Genomic DNA, 23,830 nt, shown 5'->3' with positions numbered 1-23,830 from the left:
TTCTAAATTCTATATTCAGTAATCTGTATTATATATTCTAAATTCTGTGTTCTGCATTCCATGTTCTAAATTCTATAGTGAGTATTCTGTATAGTATATTGTAAATTCTGTGTTCTGCATTCAATAATATAATTCTGACCTCTGTATTCTGTTTTCCATATTCTATATTCTTTGCTCTGCATTCTATATTCTGTATTGTATATTCTGCATTCCGTATTCTACATTCTGTTTTCTACATTCTATATTTTAAATTCAGTGTTCTGCATTCCATGTTCTAAATTTTGGGTTCTATATACTCTATTGTATATTATATATTGTGTGTTCAATATTCTATATTCTGTATTCAGTATTCTGCATTCCTTACTCTATATTCTATATTCTGTGTTCTATATTGTATATTCTAAATTCCATATTTAGTATTCTGTATTCTATATTCTAAATTCTGTGTTCTACATTGTATATTCATATTCTATACTCAGTATTCCGTGTTCTATATTTTAAATGCTGTGTACTGCATTCCATGTTCTAAATTTTGTGTTCTATATTGTGTATTCTATATTCTGCATTCCGTATTCTATATTCTATATTCTGTGTTCTACATTGTATATTCTATATTCTATATTCAGTATTCTGTATTCTATATTCTAAATTCTGTGTTCTACACTGTATATTCATATTCTATATTCAGTATTCGGTATTCTATATTCTAAATTCTGTGTTGTGCATTCCATGTTCTAAATTTTGCGTTGCATATTCTGTATTCTATATTCTATATTCTGAGTTCTACATTCTATATTCTAAATTGTATATTAAGTATTCTATACTCTATATTCTAAACTCTGTGTTCTACATTCTATATTCTAAATTCTATATTCAGTAATCTGTATTATATATTCTAAATTCTGTGTTCTGCATTCCATGTTCTAAATTCTATACTGAGTATTCTGTATAGTATATTGTAAATTCTGTGTTCTGCATTCAATATTATAATTCTGACTTCTGTATTCTGTTTTCCATATTCTATATTCTTTGCTCTGCATTCTATATTCTGTATTGTATATTCTGCATTCCGTATTCTACATTCTGTTTTCTACATTCTATATTTTAAATTCAGTGTTCTGCATTCCATGTTCTAAATTTTGGATTCTATATACTCTATTGTATATTATATATTGTGTGTTCAATATTCTATATTCTGTATTCAGTATTCTGCATTCCTTACTCTATATTCTATATTCTGTGTTCTATATTGTATATTCTATATTCTATATTTAGTATTCTGTATTCTATATTCTAAATTCTGTGTTCTACATTGTATATTCATATTCTATACTCAGTATTCCGTGTTCTATATTTTAAATGCTGTGTACTGCATTCCATGTTCTAAATTTTGTGTTCTATATTGTGTATTCTATATTCTGCATTCCGTATTCTATATTCTATATTCTGTGTTCTACATTGTATATTCTATATTCTATATTCAGTATTCTGTATTCTATATTCTAAATTCTGTGTTCTACACTGTATATTCATATTCTATATTCAGTATTCGGTATTCTATATTCTAAATTCTGTGTTGTGCATTCCATGTTCTAAATTTTGCGTTGCATATTCTGTATTCTATATTCTATATTCTGAGTTCTACATTCTATATTCTAAATTGTATATTAAGTATTCTATACTCTATATTCTAAACTCTGTGTTCTACATTCTATATTCTAAATTCTATATTCAGTAATCTGTATAATATATTCTAAATTCTGTGTTCTGCATTCCATGTTCTAAATTCTATACTGAGTATTCTGTATAGTATATTGTAAATTCTGTGTTCTGCATTCAATATTATAATTCTGACTTCTGTATTCTGTTTTCCATATTCTATATTCTTTGCTCTGCATTCTATATTCTGTATTATATATTCTGCATTCCGTATTCTACATTCTGTTTTCTACATTCTATATTTTAAATTCAGTGTTCTGCATTCCATGTTCTAAATTTTGGGTTCTATATACTCTATTGTATATTATATATTGTGTGTTCAATATTCTATATTCTGTATTCAGTATTCTGCATTCCTTATTCTATATTCTATATTCTGTGTTCTATATTGTATATTCTAAATTCCATATTTAGTATTCTGTATTCTATATTCTAAATTCTGTGTTCTATATTGTATATTCATATTCTATATTCAGTATTCCGTGTTCTATATTTTAAATGCTGTGTACTGCATTCCATGTTCTAAATTTTGTGTTCTATATTGTGTATTCTATATTCTGCATTCCGTATTCTATATTCTATATTCTGTGTTCTACATTGTATATTCTATATTCTATATTCAGTATTCTGTATTCTATATTCTAAATTCTGTGTTCTACATTGTATATTCGTATTCTATATTCAGTATTCGGTATTCTATATTCTAAATTCTGTGTTGTGCATTCCATGTTCTAAATTTTGCGTTGCATATTCTGTATTCTATATTCTATATTCTGTGTTCTACATTCTATATTCTAAATTGCATATTAAGTATTCTATACTCTATATTCTAAACTCTGTGTTCTACATTCTATATTCTAAATTGTATATTAAGTATTCTATACTCTATATTCTAAATTCTGTGTTGTACATTCTATATTCTAAATTCTATATTCAGTATTCTGTATTCTATATTCTAAATTCTGTTTTCTGCATTCCATGTTCTAAATTCTGGGTTCTATATTCTGTTTTCAATATTCCAAATGCTGTGTGCTTGATTCTATATTCTGTATTCAATATTCTGTATTCCGTATTCTACATTCCATATTCTGTGTTCTACATTCTATTTTCTAAATTCGATATTATGTATTCTGTATTCAATATTCTATATTCTGTGTTCTACATTCCATGTTCTGAATTCTGGGTTCTATATTCTCTATTCTATATTTTGTGCTCGTTATTCTACATTCTATATTCTATATTCTTCATACCGTAGTCTATATTCTATATGCTGTTCTACATTCTATATTCTAAATTCTATATTGAGTATTCTGTATTCTATATTCTAAATTCTGTGTTCTACATTCTAAATTCTAAATTCTAAGTTCAGTAATCTGTATTCTATATTCGAAATTCTGTTTTCTGCATTCTATATTCTATATTCTGAGTACTGTCTTGTGTTTTCCATATTCTATATTCTGTGTTCTACATTCCATGTTCTCAATTCTGCGTTCTATATACTCTATTCTTAATTTTGTGCTCATTAATCTACATTCTATATTCTATATTCTGCATTCCATAATCTATATTCTATATTCTCTATTCTACATTCTATATTCTAAATTCTATATTCATTATTCTGTATTCTATATTTTAAATTCTGTGTTCTACATTGTATATTCATATTATATATTCAGTATTCGGTGTTCTATATTTTAAATGCTGTGTACTGCATTCCATGTTCTGAATTTTGTGTTCTATATTGTGTATTCTATATTCTGCATTCCGTATTCTATATTCTATATTCTGTGTTCTACATTGTATATTCTATATTCTATATTCAGTATTCTGTATTCTATATTCTAAATTCTGTGTTCTACATTGTATATTCATATTCTATAATCAGTATTCGGTTTGTGTATTCTAAATTCTGAGTTCTACATTCTAAATTCTTAAGTATATATTCAGTAGTCTGTATTCTATATTCTAAATTCTGTGTTTTGCATTCCATGTTCTAAATGCTGGGTTCTATATTCTGTTTTCCATATTCTAAATTCTGTGTTCTACATTCTGTATTCTGTATTCTATATTCTGCATTCCCGTATTCTATATTCTATTTTTTGTTCTACATTCTATATTCTAAATTCTATATTCAGTATTCCGTATTCTATTTTCTATACTCTGTGTTCAACATTTGTATTCTAAATTTTATATTAAGTATTCTGTATTCTGTATTCTAAATTCTGTGTTCTGCTTTCCGTGTTCTAAGTTGTGTGTTCTATATTCACTATTATATATTCTATATTTGTGTTCTTCATTCTATATTCTGTATTCAATATTCTGCATTCCGTATTCTATATTCTATTTTCTGTTCTACATTCTATATTCTAAATTCTATATGCAGTATTCCGTATTCTATATTCTATATTCTGTGTTCTACATTGTATATTCTAAATTCTATATTCAGTGTTCCGTATTCTATATTCTAAATTCTGTGTTCTACATTGCATATTCATATTCTATATTCAGTATTCGGTATTCTATATTCTAAATTCTGTGTTCTACATTGCATATTCATATTCTATATTCAGAATTCGGTATTCTATATTCTAAATTCTGTGTTGTGTTTTCCATGTTCTAAATTATGTGTTCTATATACTGTATTCTATATTCTATATTCTGTGTTCTACATTCTATATTCTAAATCCTATACTCAGTATTCTATATCAATATTCTAAATTCTGTGTTCTACATTCTATATTATAAATTCTATATTCAGTAATCTGTATTCTATATTCTAAATGCTTTGTTCTGCATTCTATGTTCTAAATACTGGGTTCTATATTCTGTTTTCCATATTCTAAATTCTGTGTTCAACATTCTATATTTTGTATTCAATATTAGGCATTCCGTATTCTACATTCCATATTCTGTGTTCTACATTCTATGTTCTAAATTCGATATTAAGTATTCTGTATACTCTATTCTATATTCTGTGTTCAACATTCCATGTTCTAAATTCTGGGTTCTATATATTCTATTATATATTTTGTGCTAATTATTCTACATTCTATATTCTATATTCTGCATTCCGTAGTCTATATTTTATATGCTGTTCTACATTCTATATTCTAAATTTTATATTCAGTAATCTGTATTATATATTCTAAATTCTGTGTTCTGCATTCCATGTTCTAAATTCTATAGTGAGTATTCTGTATAGTATATTGTAAATTCTGTGTTCTGCATTCAATATTATAATTCTGACTTCTGTATTCTGTTTTCCATATTCTATATTCTTTGCTCTGCATTCTATATTCTGTATTGTATATTCTGCATTCCGTATTCTACATTCTGTTTTCTACATTCTATATTTTAAATTCAGTGTTCTGCATTCCATGTTCTAAATTTTGGATTCTATATACTCTATTGTATATTATATATTGTGTGTTCAATATTCTATATTCTGTATTCAGTATTCTGCATTCCTTACTCTATATTCTATATTCTGTGTTCTATATTGTATATTCTAAATTCTATATTTAGTATTCTGTATTCTATATTCTAAATTCTGTGTTCTACATTGTATATTCATATTCTATACTCAGTATTCCGTGTTCTATATTTTAAATGCTGTGTACTGCATTCCATGTTCTAAATTTTGTGTTCTATATTGTGTATTCTATATTCTGCATTCCGTATTCTATATTCTATATTCTGTGTTCTACATTGTATATTCTATATTCTATATTCAGTATTCTGTATTCTATATTCTAAATTCTGTGTTCTACACTGTATATTCATATTCTATATTCAGTATTCGGTATTCTATATTCTAAATTCTGTGTTGTGCATTCCATGTTCTAAATTTTGCGTTGCATATTCTGTATTCTATATTCTATATTCTGAGTTCTACATTCTATATTCTAAATTGTATATTAAGTATTCTATACTCTATATTCTAAACTCTGTGTTCTACATTCTATATTCTAAATTCTATATTCAGTAATCTGTATTATATATTCTAAATTCTGTGTTCTGCATTCCATGTTCTAAATTCTATACTGAGTATTCTGTATAGTATATTGTAAATTCTGTGTTCTGCATTCAATATTATAATTCTGACTTCTGTATTCTGTTTTCCATATTCTATATTCTTTGCTCTGCATTCTATATTCTGTATTATATATTCTGCATTCCGTATTCTACATTCTGTTTTCTACATTCTATATTTTAAATTCAGTGTTCTGCATTCCATGTTCTAAATTTTGGGTTCTATATAATCTATTGTATATTATATATTGTGTGTTCAATATTCTATATTCTGTATTCAGTATTCTGCATTCCTTATTCTATATTCTATATTCTGTGTTCTATATTGTATATTCTAAATTCTATATTTAGTATTCTGTATTCTATATTCTAAATTCTGTGTTCTACATTGTATATTCATATTCTATATTCAGTATTCCGTGTTCTATATTTTAAATGCTGTGTAGTGCATTCCATGTTCTAAATTTTGTGTTCTATATTGTGTATTCTATATTCTGCATTCCGTATTCTATATTCTATATTCTGTGTTCTACATTGTATATTCTATATTCTATATTCAGTATTCTGTATTCTATATTCTAAATTCTGTGTTCTACATTGTATATTCATATTCTATATTCAGTATTCGGTATTCTATATTCTAAATTCTGTGTTGTGCATTCCATGTTCTAAATTTTGGGTTGTATATTCTGTATTCTGTATTCTATATTCTGTGTTCTTAATTCTATATTCTAAATTCTATATTAAGTATTCTATACTCTATATTCTAAATTCTGTTTTGTACATTCTATATTCTAAATTCTATATTCAGTATTCTGTATTCTATATTCTAAATTCTGTTTTCTGCATTCCATGTTCTAAATTCTGGGTTCTATATTCTGTTTTCAATATTCCAAATTCTGTGTGCTTGATTCTATATTCTGTATTCAATATTCTGTATTCCGTATTCTACATTCCATATTCTGAGTTCTACATTCTATTTTCTAAATTCGATATTATGTATTCTGTATTCAATATTCTATATTCTGTGTTCTACATTCCATGTTCTGAATTCTGGGTACTATATTCTCTATTCTATATTTTGTGCTCGTTATTCTACATTCTATATTCTATATTCTGCATACCGTAGTCTATATTCTATATGCTGTTCTACATTCTATATTCTAAATACTATAATGAGTATTCTGTATTCTATATTCTAAATTCTGTGTTCTACATTCTAAATTCTAAATTCTAAGCTCAGTAATCTGTATTCTATATTCGAAATTCTGTTTTCTGCATTCCATATTCTATATTCTGAGTACTGTCTTGTGTTTTCCATATTCTATATTCTGTGTTCTACATTCCATGTTCTCAATTCTGCGTTCTATATACTCTATTCTAAATTTTGTGCTCATTATTCTACATTCTATATTCTATATTCTGCATTCCATAATCTATATTCTATATTCTCTGTTCTACACTCTATATTCTAAATTCTATATTCAGTATTCTGTATTCTATATTCTAAATTCTGTGTTCTACATTGTATATTCATATTATATATTCAGTATTCGGTGTTCTATATTTTAAATGCTGTGTACTGCATTCCATGTTCTAAATTTTGTGTTCTATATTGTGTATTCTGTATTCTGCATTCCGTATTCTATATTCTATATTCTGTGTTCTACATTGTATATTCTATATTCTATATTCAGTATTCTGTATTCTATATTCTAAATTCTGTGTTCTACATTGTATATTCATATTCTATAATCAGTATTCGGTTTTGTGTATTCTAAATTCTGAGTTCTACATTCTAAATTCTTAAGTCTATATTCAGTAGTCTGTATTCTATATTCTAAATTCTGTGTTTTGCATTCCATGTTCTAAATGCTGGGTTCTATATTCTGTTTTCCATATTCTAAATTCTGTGTTCTACATTCTATATTCTGTACTCAATATTCTGCATTCCGTATTCTATATTCTATACTCTGTGTTCTACATTCTATATTCTAAATTCTGTATTCAGTATTCTGTATTCTATATTCTAAATATTGTGTTCTGCATTCCATGTTCTAAATTCTGTGTTCTACATTGTATATTCATATTCTATATTCAGTATTCGGTATTCTATACACTACGTTATGTGTTGTGCATTCCATGTTCTAAATTTTGGGTTGTATATTCTGTATTCTATATTATATATTCTGTGTTCTACATTCTATATACTAAATCCAATATAAAGTGTTCTAAACTCTATATTCTAAATTCTGTGTTCTACATTCTATATCCTAAATTCTATATTCAGTTATCTGTATTCTATATTCTAAATTCTTTGTTCTGCATCCTATGTTCTAAATTCTGGGTTCTATATTCTGTTTTTCATATTCTACATTCTGTGTTCTAGATTCTATATTCTGTATTCAATATTCTGCATTCCGTATTCTACATTCCATATTCTGTGTTCTGCATTCTATTTTCTAAATTCGATATTATTTATTCTGTATTCTATATTGTATATTCTGTGTTCTACATTCCATGTTCTGAATTCTGGGTTCTATATTCTGTATTCTATATTTTGTGCTCATTTTTCTGCATTGAATATACTGTATTCTGCATTCCGTAGTCTATATTATATATTCTGTGTTCTACATACTATATTCTAATTTCTATATTCAGTATTCTGTATTCTATATTCTAAATTCTGTGTTCTACATTCTAAATTCTAAATTCTATATTCAGTAATCTGTATTCTATATTCTAAATTCTGTGTTCCGCATTCCATGTTCTAAATTCTGGGTTCTATATTCTGTTTTCCATATTCTTTATTCTGTGTTCTACATTCTATATTCTGTATTCAATATTCTGCATTCCGTATTCTACATTCCATATTCTGTGTTCTAAATTCTTTATTCTAAATTCTATATTCAGTATTCTGTGTTCTATATCCTATTTTCTGTGTTCTGCATTCCATGTTCTATATTCTGTGTTCTATGTTCTCTATTCTATATTCTATATTCTGTGTTGTACATTCTATATTCTAAATTCTATATTCAGTATTCTTTATTATATATTCTATATTCTGTGTTATACATTCTATATTCTATATTCTATATTCAGTATTCTGTATTCTATATTCTAAATTCTGTGTTCTGCATTCCATGTTCTATATTCTGAGTTCTGTCTTCTGTTTTCCATATTCTATGTTCTGTGTTCTGCATTCTATATTCTGTATTGTATATTCTGCATGCCGTATTCTATATTCTGTGTTCTACATTCTATATTCTAAATTCTACATTCAGTATTCTGTATTCTATATTCTAAGTTCTGTGTTCTGCATTCCATGTTGTAAATTTTGGGTTCCATATACTGTATTCTCTATTCTATATTCAGTGTTCTACATTCTATCTTCTGTATTCTGTATTCAGAATTCCGTATTGTATATTCTATTTTCTGTGTTCTATATTCTATATTCTAAATTCTATATTCTGTATTTCGTATTCTATATTCTATACTCTGTGTTCAACATTCTATATTATAAATTTTATATTAAGTATACTGTATTCTATATTCTAAATTCTGTGTTCTGCTTTCCATGTTCTAAGTTCTGAGTTCTATATTCACTATTATATTTTGTATATTTGTGTTCTTCATTTATATTCTACCTACTATATTCTGCATTCCCTTATCTATATTCCATGTTCTGTGTTCTACATTATATATTCTAATATCTTTATTCAGTATTCTGTATTCTATATTCTAAATTCTCTGTTCCGCGATCCATTTCTAAATTCTGGGTTCTAAATTCTTTATTCTATATTCTAGATTTTGTGTTCTTCATTCTATATTCTATCTTCTATATTCTCTATTCCGTAGTCTATATTATAATTTCTGTGTTACATATTCTATATTCTAAATTCTATATACATTATTCTGAGTGTTATATTCTAAATTCTATGTTCTGCATTCAATGTTCTGAATTCTATATTGAGTATTCTTTATAGTATATTGTAAATTCTTTGTTCTGCATTCAATGTTATTATTCTGACTTCTGTATTCTGTTTTCCATATTCTATATTCTGTGCTCTGCATTCTATCTTCTGTACTGTATATTCTGCATTCCGAATTCTACATTCTCTTTTCTACATTCTATATTCTAAATTATGTGTTCTGCATTCCATGTTCTAAATTTTGGGATCTATATACTCTTTTCTATATTGTATACTGTTGTTCAATATTCTATGTTCTGTATTCAATATTCTGCATTCTGTATTCTATATTCAATATTCTGTGTTCTACATTGTATATTCTAAATTCTATATTCAGTGTTCTGTATTCTATATTCTAAATTGTGTGTTCTACATTGTATGTTCATATTCTATATTCAGTATTCGGTGTTCTATATTTTAAATGCTGTGTACTGCATTCCATGTTCTTAATTTTGTGTTCCATATACTCTATTCTATATTCTATATTCTGTGTTCTACATTCTATATTCTGTATTCTATATTCTGCATTCCGTATTCTATATTCTATTTTCGGTGTTCTACATTCTATATTCTAAATTCTATATTCACTATTCCGTATTCTATATTCTATACTCTGTGTTCAACATTTTATATTCTAAATTTTATATTAAGTATACTGTTTTCTATATTCTAAATTCTGTGTTCTGCTTACCATGTTGTAAGTTCTGGGTTATATGTTCACTATTATATACTTTATATTTGTGTTCTTCATTTATATTCTACCTACTATATTCTGCATTCCCTAATCTATATTCTATATTCTGTGTTCTACATTTAATATCCTAAAATCTGTATTCAGTATTCTGTATTCTATATTCAAATTCTCTGTTCCGCATTCCATTTCTAAATTCTGGGTTCTATATTCTGTATTCTGTATTCTATATTCTGTGTTCTACATTCTATATTCTAAATACTATATTAAGTATTCTATACTCTATATTCTAAATTCTGTGTTATACATTCTATGTTCTAAATTCTATATTCAGTAATCTGTATTCTATATTCTAAATTCTGTTTTCTGCATTCCATGTTCTAAATTCTGGGTTCTATATTCTGTTTTCAATATTCCAAATTCTGTGTGCTTGATTCTATATTCTGTATTCAATATTCTGAATTCCGTATTCTACATTCCATATTCTGTGTTCTACATTCTATTTTCTAAATTCGATATTATGTATTCTGTATTCAATATTCTATATTCTGTGTTCTACATTCCATGTTCTGAATTCTGGGTTCTATATTCTCTATTCTATATTTTGTGCTCGTTATTCTACATTCTATATTCTATATTCTGCATTCCGTAGTCTATATTCTATATGCTGTTCTACATTCTATATTCTAAATTCTATATTGAGTATTCTGTATTCTATATATTAAATTCTGTGTTATACATTCTAAATTCTAAATTCTAAGTTCAGTAATCTGTATTCTATATTCGAAATTCTGTGTTCTGCATTCCATGTTCTATATTCTGAGTACTGTCTTGTGTTTTCCATATTCTATATTCTGTGTTCTACATTCCATGTTCTCAATTCTGCGTTCTATATACTCTATTCTAAATTTTGTGCTCATTATTCTACATTCTATATTCTATATTCTGCATTCCATAATCTATATTCTATATTCTCTGTTCTACATTCTATATTCTAAATTCTATATTCAGTATTCTGTATTCTCTATTCTAAATTCTGTGTTCTACATTGTATATTCATATTATATATTCAGTATTCGGTGTTCTATATTTTAAATGCTGTGTACTGCATTCCATGTTCTAAATTTTGTGTTCTATATTGTGTATTCTATATTCTGCATTCCATATTCTATATTATATATTCTGTGTTCTACATTGTATATTCAAAATTCTATATTCAGTATTCTGTATTCTATATTCTAAATTCTGTGTTCTACATTGTATATTCATATTCTATATTCAGTATTCGGTATTCTATACACTAAGTTCTGTGTTGTGCATTCCATGTTCTAAATTTTGGGTTGTATATTCTGTATCCTATATTATATATTCTATGTTCTACATTCTATATAGTAAATCCAATATAAAGTGTTCTATACTCTATATTCTAAATTCTGTGTTCTACATTCTATATCCTAAATTCTATATTCAGTTATCTGTATTCTATATTCTAAATTCTTTATTCTGCATCCCATGTTCTAAATTCTGGGTTCTATATTCTGTTTTTCATATTCTACATTCTGTGTTCTAGATTCTATATTCTGTATTCAATATTCTGCATTCCGTATTCTACATTCCATATTCTGTGTTCTGCATTCTATTTTCTAATTCCGATATTATGTATTCTGTATTCTATATTTTATATTCTGTGTTCTACATTCCATGTTCTGAATTCTGGGTTCTATATTCTGTATTCTATATTTTGTGCTCATTTTTCTGCATTGTATATACTGTATTCTGCATTCCGTAGTCTATATTATATATTCTGTGTTCTACATACTATATTCTAATTTCTATATTCAGTATTCTGTATTCTATATTCTAAATTCTGTGTTCTACATTCTATATTCATATTCTATATTCAGTATTCTGTATTCTATACACTAAGTTCTGTGTTGTGCATTCCATGTTCTAAATTTTGGGTTGTATATTCTGTATTCTATATTATATATTCTGTGTTCTACATTCTATATACTAAATCCAATATAAAGTGTTCTATACTCTATATTTTAATTCTGTGTTCTACATTCTATATCCTAAATTCTATATTCAGTTATCTGTATTCTATATTCTAAATTCTTTGTTCTGCATCCTATGTTCTAAATTCTGGGTTCTATATTCTGTTTTTCATATTCTACATTCTGTGTTCTTGATTCTATATTCTGTATTCAATATTCTGCATTCCGTATTCTACATTCCATATTCTGTGTTCTGCATTCTATTTTCTAAATTCGATATTATGTATTCTGTATTCTATATTTTATATTCTGTGTTCTACATTCCATGTTCTGAATTCTGGGTTCTATATTCTGTATTCTATATTTTGTGCTCATTTTTCTGCATTGTATATACTGTATTCTGCATTCCGTAGTCTATATTATATATTCTGTGTTCTACATACTATATTCTAATTTCTAAATTCAGTATTCTGTATTCTACATTCCATATTCTGTGTTCTAAATTCTTTATTCTAAATTCTATATTAAGTATTCTGTGTTCTATATCCTATATTCTGTGTTCTGCATTCCATGTTCTATATTCTGTGTTCTATGTTCTCTATTCTATATTCTATATTCTGTGTTGTACATTCTATATTCTAAATTCTATATTCAGTATTCTTTATTATATATTCTATATTCTGTGTTATACATTCTATATTCTATATTCTATATTCAGTATTCTTTATTCTATATTCTAAATTCTGTGTTCTGCATTCCATGTTCTATATTCTGAGTTCTGTCTTCTGTTTTCCATATTCTATGTTCTGTGTTCTGCATTCTATATTCTGTATTGTATATTCTGCATGCCGTATTCTATATTCTGTGTTCTACATCCTATATTCTAAATTCTACATTCAGTATTCTGTATTCTATATTCTAAGTTCTGTGTTCTGCATTCCATGTTGTAAATTTTGGGTTCCATATACTGTATTCTCTATTCTATATTCAGTGTTCTACATTCTATCTTCTGTATTCTGTATTCAGCATTCCGTATTGTATATTCTATTTTCTGTGTTCTATATTCTATATTCTAAATTCTATATTCTGTATTCCGTATTCTATATTCTATACTCTGTGTTCAACATTCTATATTATAAATTTTATATTAAGTATACTGTATTCTATATTCTAAATTCTGTGTTCTGCTTTCCATGTTCTAAGTTCTGAGTTCTATATTCACTATTATATTTTGTATATTTGTGTTCTTCATTTATATTCTACCTACTATATTCTGCATTCCCTTATCTATATTCTATATTCTGTGTTCTGCATTATATATTCTAATATCTTTATTCAGTATTCTGTATTCTATATTCTAAATTCTCTGTTCCGCAATCCATTTCTAAATTCAGGGTTCTAAATTCTTTATTCTATATTCTAGATTTTGTGTTCTTCATTCTATATTCTATCTTCTATATTCTTTATTCCGTAGTCTATATTATTATTTCTGTGTTACACATTCTTTATTCTAAATTCTATATACATTATTCTGAGTGTTATATTCTAAATTCTATGTTCTGCATTCAATGTTCTGAATTCTATATTGAGTATTCTGTATAGTATATTGTAAATTCTGTGTTCTGCATTCAATGTTATTATTCTGACTTCTGTATTCTGTTTTCCATATTCTATATTCTGTGCTCTGCATTCTATCTTCTGTATTGTATATTCTGCATTCCGAATTCTACATTCTGTTTTCTACATTCTATATTCTAAATTATGTGTTCTGCATTCCAGGTTCTAAATTTTGGGATCTATATACTCTTTTCTATATTGTATATTGTGTGTTCAATATTCTATGTTCTGTATTCAATATTCTGCATTCTGTATTCTATATTCTATATTCTGTGTTCTACATTGTATATTCTAAATTCTATATTCAGTGTTCTGTATTCTATATTCTAAATTGTGTGTTCTACATTGTATGTTCATATTCTATATTCAGTATTCGGTGTTCTATATTTTAAATGCTGTGTACTGCATTCCATGTTCTTAATTTTGTGTTCCATATACTCTATTCTATATTCTATATTCTGTGTTCTACATTCTATATTCTGTATTCTATATTCTGCATTCCGTATTCTATATTCTATTTTCGGTGTTCTACATTCTATATTCTAAATTCTATATTCACTATTCCGTATTCTATATTCTATACTCTGTGTTCAACATTTTATGTTCTAAATTTTATATTAAGTATACTGTTTTCTATATTCTAAATTCTGTGTTCTGCTTACCATGTTGTAAGTTCTGGGTTATATGTTCACTATTATATACTTTATATTTGTGTTCTTCATTTATATTCTACCTACTATATTCTGCATTCCCTAATCTATATTCTATATTCTGTGTTCTACATTTTATATCCTAAAATCTGTATTCAGTATTCTGTATTCTATATTCAAATTCTCTGTTCCGCATTCCATTTCTAAATTCTGGGTTCTAAATTCTGTATTCTATATTCTATATTCTGTGTTCTACATTCTATATTCTAAATACTATATTAAGTATTCTATACTCTATATTCTAAATTCTGTGTTCTGCTTTCCGTGTTCTAAGCTATGTGTCCTATATTCACTATTATATATTCTTTATTTGTGTTCTTCATTCTATATTCTGTATTCTATATTCTGCATTCCGTATTCTATAATCTATTTTCTGATCTATATTCTATATTCTAAATTCTATATTCAGTATTCCGTATTCTATATTCTTTATTCTGTGTTCTACATTGTATATTCTAAATTCTCTATTCAGTATTCTGTATTCTATATTCTAAATTCTGTGTTCTACATTGCATATTCATATTCTATATTCAGTATTCGGTATTCTATATTCTACATTCTGTGTTGTGTTTTCCATGTTCTAAATTTTGTGTTCTATATTCTTTATTCTATGTTCTATATTCTGTGTTCTACTTTCTACATTCTAAATCCTATACTCAGTATTCTATATCAATATTCTAAATTCTGTGTTCTACATTCTATATTCTAAATTCTATATTCAGTAATCTGTATTCTATATTCTAAATATTGTGTTCTGCATTCCATGTTCTAAATTCTGGGTTCTATTTTCTATAGTCTATATTCTATATTCTGTGTTCTTCATTGTATTTTCTATATTCTATATTCAGTATTCCATATTCTATATTCTATATTCTGGGTTCTGCATTCCTTGTTCTAAAATCCATATTCAGTATTCTGTATTCTATATTCTATATTCTGAGTTCTGCTATCCATGTTCTAAATTATATATTCAGTATTCTGTATTCTATATTCTAATTGCTGTGTTCCGCATTCTATGTTCTAAATTCTATATTAAGTATTCTGTATTCTATATTGTAAATTCTGTGTTCCGCATTCTATGTTCTAAATTCTTTATTCAGTAATCTGTATTCTTTATTTTAAATTCTGTGTTCGGCATTCCATGTTCAAAATACTGGGTTCTACATTCTATATGCTATAATCTATATTGTGTGTTCTACATTCTATATTCTAAATTCGATATTCAGTATTCTGTATTCTATGTTCTAAATTCTGTGTCCTACATTCCATGTTATAAATTTTGGGTTCTATATTCTCTATTCTTTATTCTATATTTTGAGTTCATCATTCTATATTCTATATGCTATATTCTGCATTCCGTAGTCTATATTTTATATTCTGTGTTCTGCATTCTATAATCTAAATTCTATATTCAGTAATCTGTATTCTATATTCTAAATACTGTGTTCTGCATTCCAAGTTCTAAATTCTGGGTTCTATATTCTCTATTCTATATTTTGTGCTCATTATTCTATATTCTATATTCTATATTCTGCATTCCGTAGTCTATATTCTATATTCTGTGTTCTTCATTCTATATTCTAAATTCTATATTCAGTATTCTGTATTCTATATACTAAATTCTGTGTTCTACATTCTATATTCACTAATCTGTATTCTATATTCTAAATTCTGTGTTCTGCATTCCATGTTCTAAATTCTGGGTTCTATATTCTGTTTTCCATATTCTAAATTCTGTGTTCTATATTCTATATTCTGTTTTCCATATTCTGCATTCCGTATTCTACATTCCTTATTCTGTGTTCTACATTCTATATTCTAAATTTTATATACAGTATTCTGTGGTATATACTCTAAATTCTGTGTTCTGCATTCCATGTTCTAAATTTTGGTTTCTGTATTCTGTTTTCCATATTCTATATTTGTGTTCTATATTCTATATTCTTTATTCTATATTCTACATTCCGTATCCTATATTCTAAACTCTGTGTTCTACATTATATATTCTAAGTTCGATACTCAGTATTCTGTATTGTATATTCTAAATTCTGTGTTCCAAATTCCATGTTGTAAATTCTGGGTTCTATATTCTCTATTCTAGTTTCTATATTCTGTGTTCAACATTCGATATTCAAAATACTTTATTCAGCATTCTGTGTTCTATATTCTAAATTCTGTGTTCTACATTCTATATTCTAAATTCTATTTTCAGTTGTATGTATTCTATATTCTAAATTCAGTGTTCTGCATTCCATGTTCTAAATTCTGGGTTCTGTATTCTGTTTTCCATATTCTATATTCCTTGTTCTACATTCTATATTCTGAATTCTATATTCTGCATTCCGTATTCTACATTCCGTATTTTGTGTTCTATATTCTATATTCAAAATTTTATATTTAGTATTCTGTATTCTATATTCGAAACTCTGTGTTGTGCATTCCATCTTCTAAATTCTCGTTTCTGTATTCTGTTTTCCATATTCTACATTCTGTGTTCTACATTGTATATTCTGTATCCTATATTCTGCTTTCCATATTCTATATTCTTTATTCTGTTTTCTACATTGTATATTCTAAATTCTATATTCACTATTCTTTATTCTATATTCTAAATTCTGTGTTCTACATTGTATATTCATATTCTATAATCAGTATTCGGTTTTGTGTATTCTAAATTCTGAGTTCTACATTCTAAATTCTTAAGTCTATATTCAGTAGTCTGTATTCTATATTCTAAATTCTGTGTTTTGCATTCAATGTTCTAAATGCTGGGTTCTATATTCTGTTTTCCATATTCTAAATTCTGTGTTCTACATTCTATATTCTGTACTCAATATTCTGCATTCCGTATTCTATATTCTATACTCTGTGTTCTACATTCTATATTCTAAATTCTGTATTCAGTATTCTGTATTCTATATTCTAAATATTGTGTTCTGCTTTCCATGTTCTAAATTCTGTGTTCTATATTCTATACTCTATATTCTATATTCTGTGTTCTTCATTATATATTCTAAATTCTATATTCAGTATTCTGTATTCTATATTCTATATTCTGAGTTCTGCTCTCCATGTTCTAAATTATATATTCAGTATAGTGTATTCTATATTCTAACTGCTGTGTTCCGCATTCTATGTTCTAAATTCTATATTAAGTATTCTGCATTCTATATTCTATATTCTGTGTTCTACAATCCATGTTCTAAATTATGGGTTCTATATACTCTATTCTATATTTTGTGCTGAATATTCTACATTCTATATTCTGTATTCTGCATTCCATAATCTATATTCTATATTCTCTGTCCTACATTCAATATTCTAAATTCTATATTCAGTATTCTGTATTCTATATTCTAAATTCTGTGTTCTACATTCTATATTCTGTATTCAATTTTCTGCATTCCGTATTCTACTTTCCATATTCTGTGTTCTACATTCTATAATCTAAATTTTATATTCAGTATTCTGTATTATATATTCTAAATTCTGTGTTCTGCATTCCATGCTCTAAATTTGGGTTCTGTATTCTGTTTTCCATATTCTATATTTTGTGTTCTACATTCTATATTCTGTATTCTATATTCTACATTCTGTATCCTATATTCTAAATACTGTGTTCTGCATTTTTTATTCTAAATTCTATATTCAGTATTCTGTATTCTATATTCTATACCCTTGGTTCTACATTCTATATTCTATATTTTTTATTCAGTATTCTTTATTATATATTCTTAATTCTGTGTTCTACATTCTCTATTCTAAATTCTATATTCATTATTCTGTATTCTGTATACTAAATTCTGTGTTCTGCATTCCATGTTCTATATTCTGGGTCCTGTATCCAGTTTTCCATATTCTATATTCTGTGTTTTGCATTCTATATTCTGTATTGTATTTTCTGCATTCCGTATTCTATACTCTGTTTTCCACATTCAATATTCTAAATTCTAAATTCATTATTCTGTATTCTATATTTTAAATTCTGTGTTCTATATTCCATGTTATAAATACTGGGTTCTATATACTCTATTCTTTATTCTATATTTTGTGTTCATCATTCTATATTCTATACACTATATTCTGCATTCCGTAGTCTATATTCTATATTCTGTGTTCTGCATTCCATGTTCTAAATTTTGGGTTCCATATAATTTATTCTATATTCTATATTCCATGTTCTACATTCTATATTCTGTATTCTATATTCTGCATTCCCGTATTCTATATTCTATTTTTTGTTCTACATTCTATATTCTAAATTCTATATTCAGTATTCCGTATTCTATTTTCTATACTCTGTGTTCAACATTTGTATTCTAAATTTTATATTAAGTATTCTGTATTCTGTATTCTAAATTCTGTGTTCTGCTTTCCGTGTTCTAAGTTGTGTGTTCTATATTCACTATTATATATTCTATATTTGTGTTCTTCATTCTATATTCTGTATTCTATATTCTGCATTCCGTATTCTATATTCTATTTTCTGTTCTACATTCTATATTCTAAATTCTATATGCAGTATTCCGTATTCTATATTCTATATTCTGTGTTCTACATTGTATATTCTAAATACTATATTCAGTATTCCGTATTCTATATTCTTAATTCTGTGTTCTACATTGCATATTCATATTCTATATTCAGTATTCGGTATTCTATATTCTTAATTCTGTGTTGTGCATTCCATGTTCTAAATTTTGCGTTGCATAATCTGTATTCTATATTCTATATTCTGTGTTCTACATTCTATATTCTAAATTGTATATTAAGTATTCTATACTCTATATTCTAAACTCTGTGTTCTACATTCTATATTCTAAATTCTATATTCAGTAATCTGTATTATATATTCTAAATTCTGTGTTCTGCATTCCATGTTCTAAATTCTATACTGAGTATTCTGTATAGTATATTGTGAATTCTGTGTTCTGCATTCAATATTATAATTCTGACTTCTGTATTCTGTTTTCCATATTCTAAATCCTTTGCTCTGCATTCTATATTCTGTATTATATATTCTGCATTCCGTATTCTACATTCTGTTTTCTACATTCTATATTTTAAATTCAGTGTTCTGCATTCCATGTTCTAAATTTTGGGTTCTATATACTCTATTGTATATTATATATTGTGTGTTCAATATTCTATATTCTGTATTCAGTATTCTGCATTCCTTATTCTATATTCTATATTCTGTGTTCTATATTGTATATTCTAAATTCCATATTAAGTATTCTGTATTCTATATTCTAAACTCTGTGTTCTACATTGTATATTCATATTCTATATTCAGTATTCCGTGTTCTATATTTTAAATGCTGTGTACTGCATTCCATGATCTAAATTATGTGTTCTATATTGTGTATTCTATATTCTGCATTCCGTATTCTATATTCTATATTCTGTGTTCTACATTGCATATTCATATTCTATATTCAGTATTCTGTATTCTATATTCTAAATTCTGTGTTCTACATTGCATATACATATTCTATATTCAGTATGCGGTATTCTATATTCTAAATTCTGTGTTGTGTTTTCCATGTTCTAAATTATGTGTTCTATATACTGTATTCTATATTCTATATTCTGTGTTCTACATTCTATATTCTAAATCCTATACTCAGTATTCTATATCAATATTCTAAATTCTGTGTTCTACATTCTATATTCTAAATTCTATATTCAGTAATCTGTATTCTATATTCTAAATGCTTTGTTCGGCATTCTATGTTCTAAATACTGGGTTCTATATTCTGTTTTCCATATTCTAAATTCTGTGTTCTACATTCTATATTTTGTATTCAATATTAGGCATTCCGTATTCTACATTCCATATTCTGTGTTCTACATTCTATGTTCTAAATTCGATATTAAGTATTCTGTATACTCTATTCTATATTCTGTGTTCTACATTCCATGTTCTAAATTCTGGGTTCTATATACTCTATTATATATTTTGTGCTAATTATTCTACATTCTATATTCTATATTCTGCATTCCGTAGTCTATATTTTAAATGCTGTTCTACATTCTATATTCTAAATTCTATATTCAGTAATCTGTATTATATATTCTATATTCTGTGTTCTGCCTTCCATTTTCTAAATTCTATAGTGAGTATTCTGTATAGTATATTGTAAATTCTGTGTTCTGCATTCAATATTATAATTCTGACTTCTGTATTCTGTTTTCCATATTCTATATTCTTTGCTCTGCATTCTATATTCTGTATTGTATATTCTGCATTCCGTATTCTACATTCTGTTTTCTACATTCTATATTTTAAATTCAGTGTTCTGCATTCCATGTTCTAAATTTTGTGTACTATATACTCTATTGTATATTATATATTGTGTGTTCAATATTCTATATTCTGTATTCAGTATTCTGCATTCCTTATTCTATATTCTATATTCTGTGTTCTATATTGTATATTCTAAATTCTATATTTAGTATTCTGTATTCTATATTCTAAATTCTGTGTTCTACATTGTATATTCATATTCTATATTCAGTATTCCGTGTTCTATATTTTAAATGCTGTGTACTGCATTCCATGTTCTAAATTTTGTGTTCTATATTGTGTATTCTATATTCTGCATTCCGTATTCTATATTCTATATTCTGTGTTCTACATTGTATATTCTATATTCTATATTCAGTATTCTGTATTCTATATTCTAAATTCAATGTTCTACACTGTATATTCATATTCTATATTCAGTATTCGGTATTCTATATTCTAAATTCTGTGTTGTGCATTCCATGTTCTAAATTTTGCGTTGCATATTCTGTATTCTATATTCTATATTCTGTGTTCTACATTCTATATTCTAAATTGTATATTAAGTATTCTATACTCTATATTCTAAACTCTGTGTTCTACATTCTATATTCTAAATTCTATATTCAGTAATCTGTATTATATATTTTAAATTCTGTGTTCTGCATTCCATGTTCTAAATTCTATACTGAGTATTCTGTATAGTATATTGTGAATTCTGTGTTCTGCATTCAATATTATAATTCTGACTTCTGTATTCTTTTTTACATATTCTATATTCTTTGCTCTGCATTCTATATTCTGTATTATATATTCTGCATTCCGTATTCTACATTCTGTTTTCTACATTCTATATTTTAAATTCAGTGTTCTGCATTCCATGTTCTAAATTTTGGGTTCTATATACTCTATTGTATATTATATATTTTGTGTTCAATATTCTATATTCTGTATTCAGTATTCTGCATTCCTTATTCTATATTCTATATTCTGTGTTCTATATTGTATATTCTAAATTCCATATTTAGTATTCTGTATTCTATATTCTAAATTCTGTGTTCTACATTGTATATTCATATTCTATATTCAGTATTCCGTGTTCTATATTTTAAATGCTGTGTACTGCATTCCATGTTCTAAATTTTCTGTTCTATATTGTGTATTCTATATTCTGCATTCCGTATTCTATATTCTATATTCTGTGTTCTACATTGTATATTCTATATTCTATATTCAGTATTCTGTATTCTATATTCTAAATTCCGTGTTCTACATTGTATATTCATATTCTATATTCAGTATTCGGTATTCTATATTCTAAATTCTGTGTAGTTCATTCCATGTTCTAAATTTTGCGTTGCACATTCTGTATTCTATATTCTATATTCTGTGTTCTACATTCTATATTCTAAATTGTATATTAAGTATTCTATGCTCTATATTCTAAACTCTGTGTTCTACATTCTATATTCTAAATTCTATATTCAGTAATCTGTATTATATATTCTAAATTCTGTGTTCTGCATTCCATGTTCTAAATTCTATACTGATTATTCTGTATAGTATATTGTAAATTCTGTGTTCTGCATTCAATATTATAATTCTGACTTCTGTATTCTGTTTTCCATATTCTACATTCTTTGCTCTGCATTCTATATTCTGTATTATATATTCTGCATTCCGTATTCTACATTCTGTTTTCTACATTCTATATTTTAAATTCAGTGTTCTGCATTCCATGTTCTAAATTTTGGGTTCTATATACTCTATTGTATATTATATATTGTGTGTTCAATATTCTATATTCTGTATTCAGTATTCTGCATTCCTTATCCAATGTTCTATATTCTGTGTTCTATACTGTATATTCTAAATTCTATATTTAGTATTCTGTATTCAATATTCTATATTCTGTGTTCTACATTCCATGTTCTGAATTCTGGGTTCTATATTCTCTATTCTATATTTTGTGCTCGTTATTCTACATTCTATATTCTATATTCTGCATTCCGTAGTCTATATTCTATATGCTGTTCTACATTCTATATTCTAAATCCTATATTGAGTATTCTGTATTCTATATTCTAAATTCTGTGTTCTACATTCTAAATTCTAAATTCTAAGTTCAGTAATCTGTATTCTATATTCGAAATTCTGTGTTCTGCATTGCATATTCTATATTCTGAGTACTGTCTTGTGTTTTCCATATTCTATATTCTGTGTTCTACATTCCATGTTCTCAATTCTGCGTTCTATATACTCTATTCTAAATTTTGTGCTCATTATTCTACATTCTATATTCTATATTCTGCATTCCATAATCTATATTCTATATTCTCTGTTCTACATTCTATATTCTAAATTCTATATTCAGTATTCTGTATTCTATATTCTAAATTCTGTGTTCTACATTGTATATTCATATTATATATTCAGTATTCGGTGTTCTATATTTTAAATGCTGTGTACTGCATTCCATGTTCTAAATTTTGTGTTCTATATTGTGTATTCTATATTCTGCATTCCATATTCTATATTATATATTCTGTGTTCTACCTTGTATATTCAAAAGTCTATATTCAGTATTCTGTATTCTATATTCTAAATTCTGTGTTCTACATTGTATATTCATATTCTATATTCAGTATTCGGTATTCTATACACTAATTTCTGTGTTGTGCATTCCATGTTCTAAATTTTGGGTTGTATATTCTGTATTCTATATTATATATTCTGTGTTGTACATTCTATATACTAAATCCAATATAAAGTGTTCTATACTCTATATTCTAAATTCTGTGTTC

The sequence above is a fragment of the Vicugna pacos genome, unplaced genomic scaffold (genome assembly GCF_048564905.1).
Source record: "Vicugna pacos unplaced genomic scaffold, VicPac4 scaffold_17, whole genome shotgun sequence".
Taxonomy (NCBI): domain Eukaryota; kingdom Metazoa; phylum Chordata; class Mammalia; order Artiodactyla; family Camelidae; genus Vicugna; species Vicugna pacos.
The sequence above is the reverse complement of the archived record's forward strand: the minus strand, read 5'-3'. Positions refer to the sequence as shown.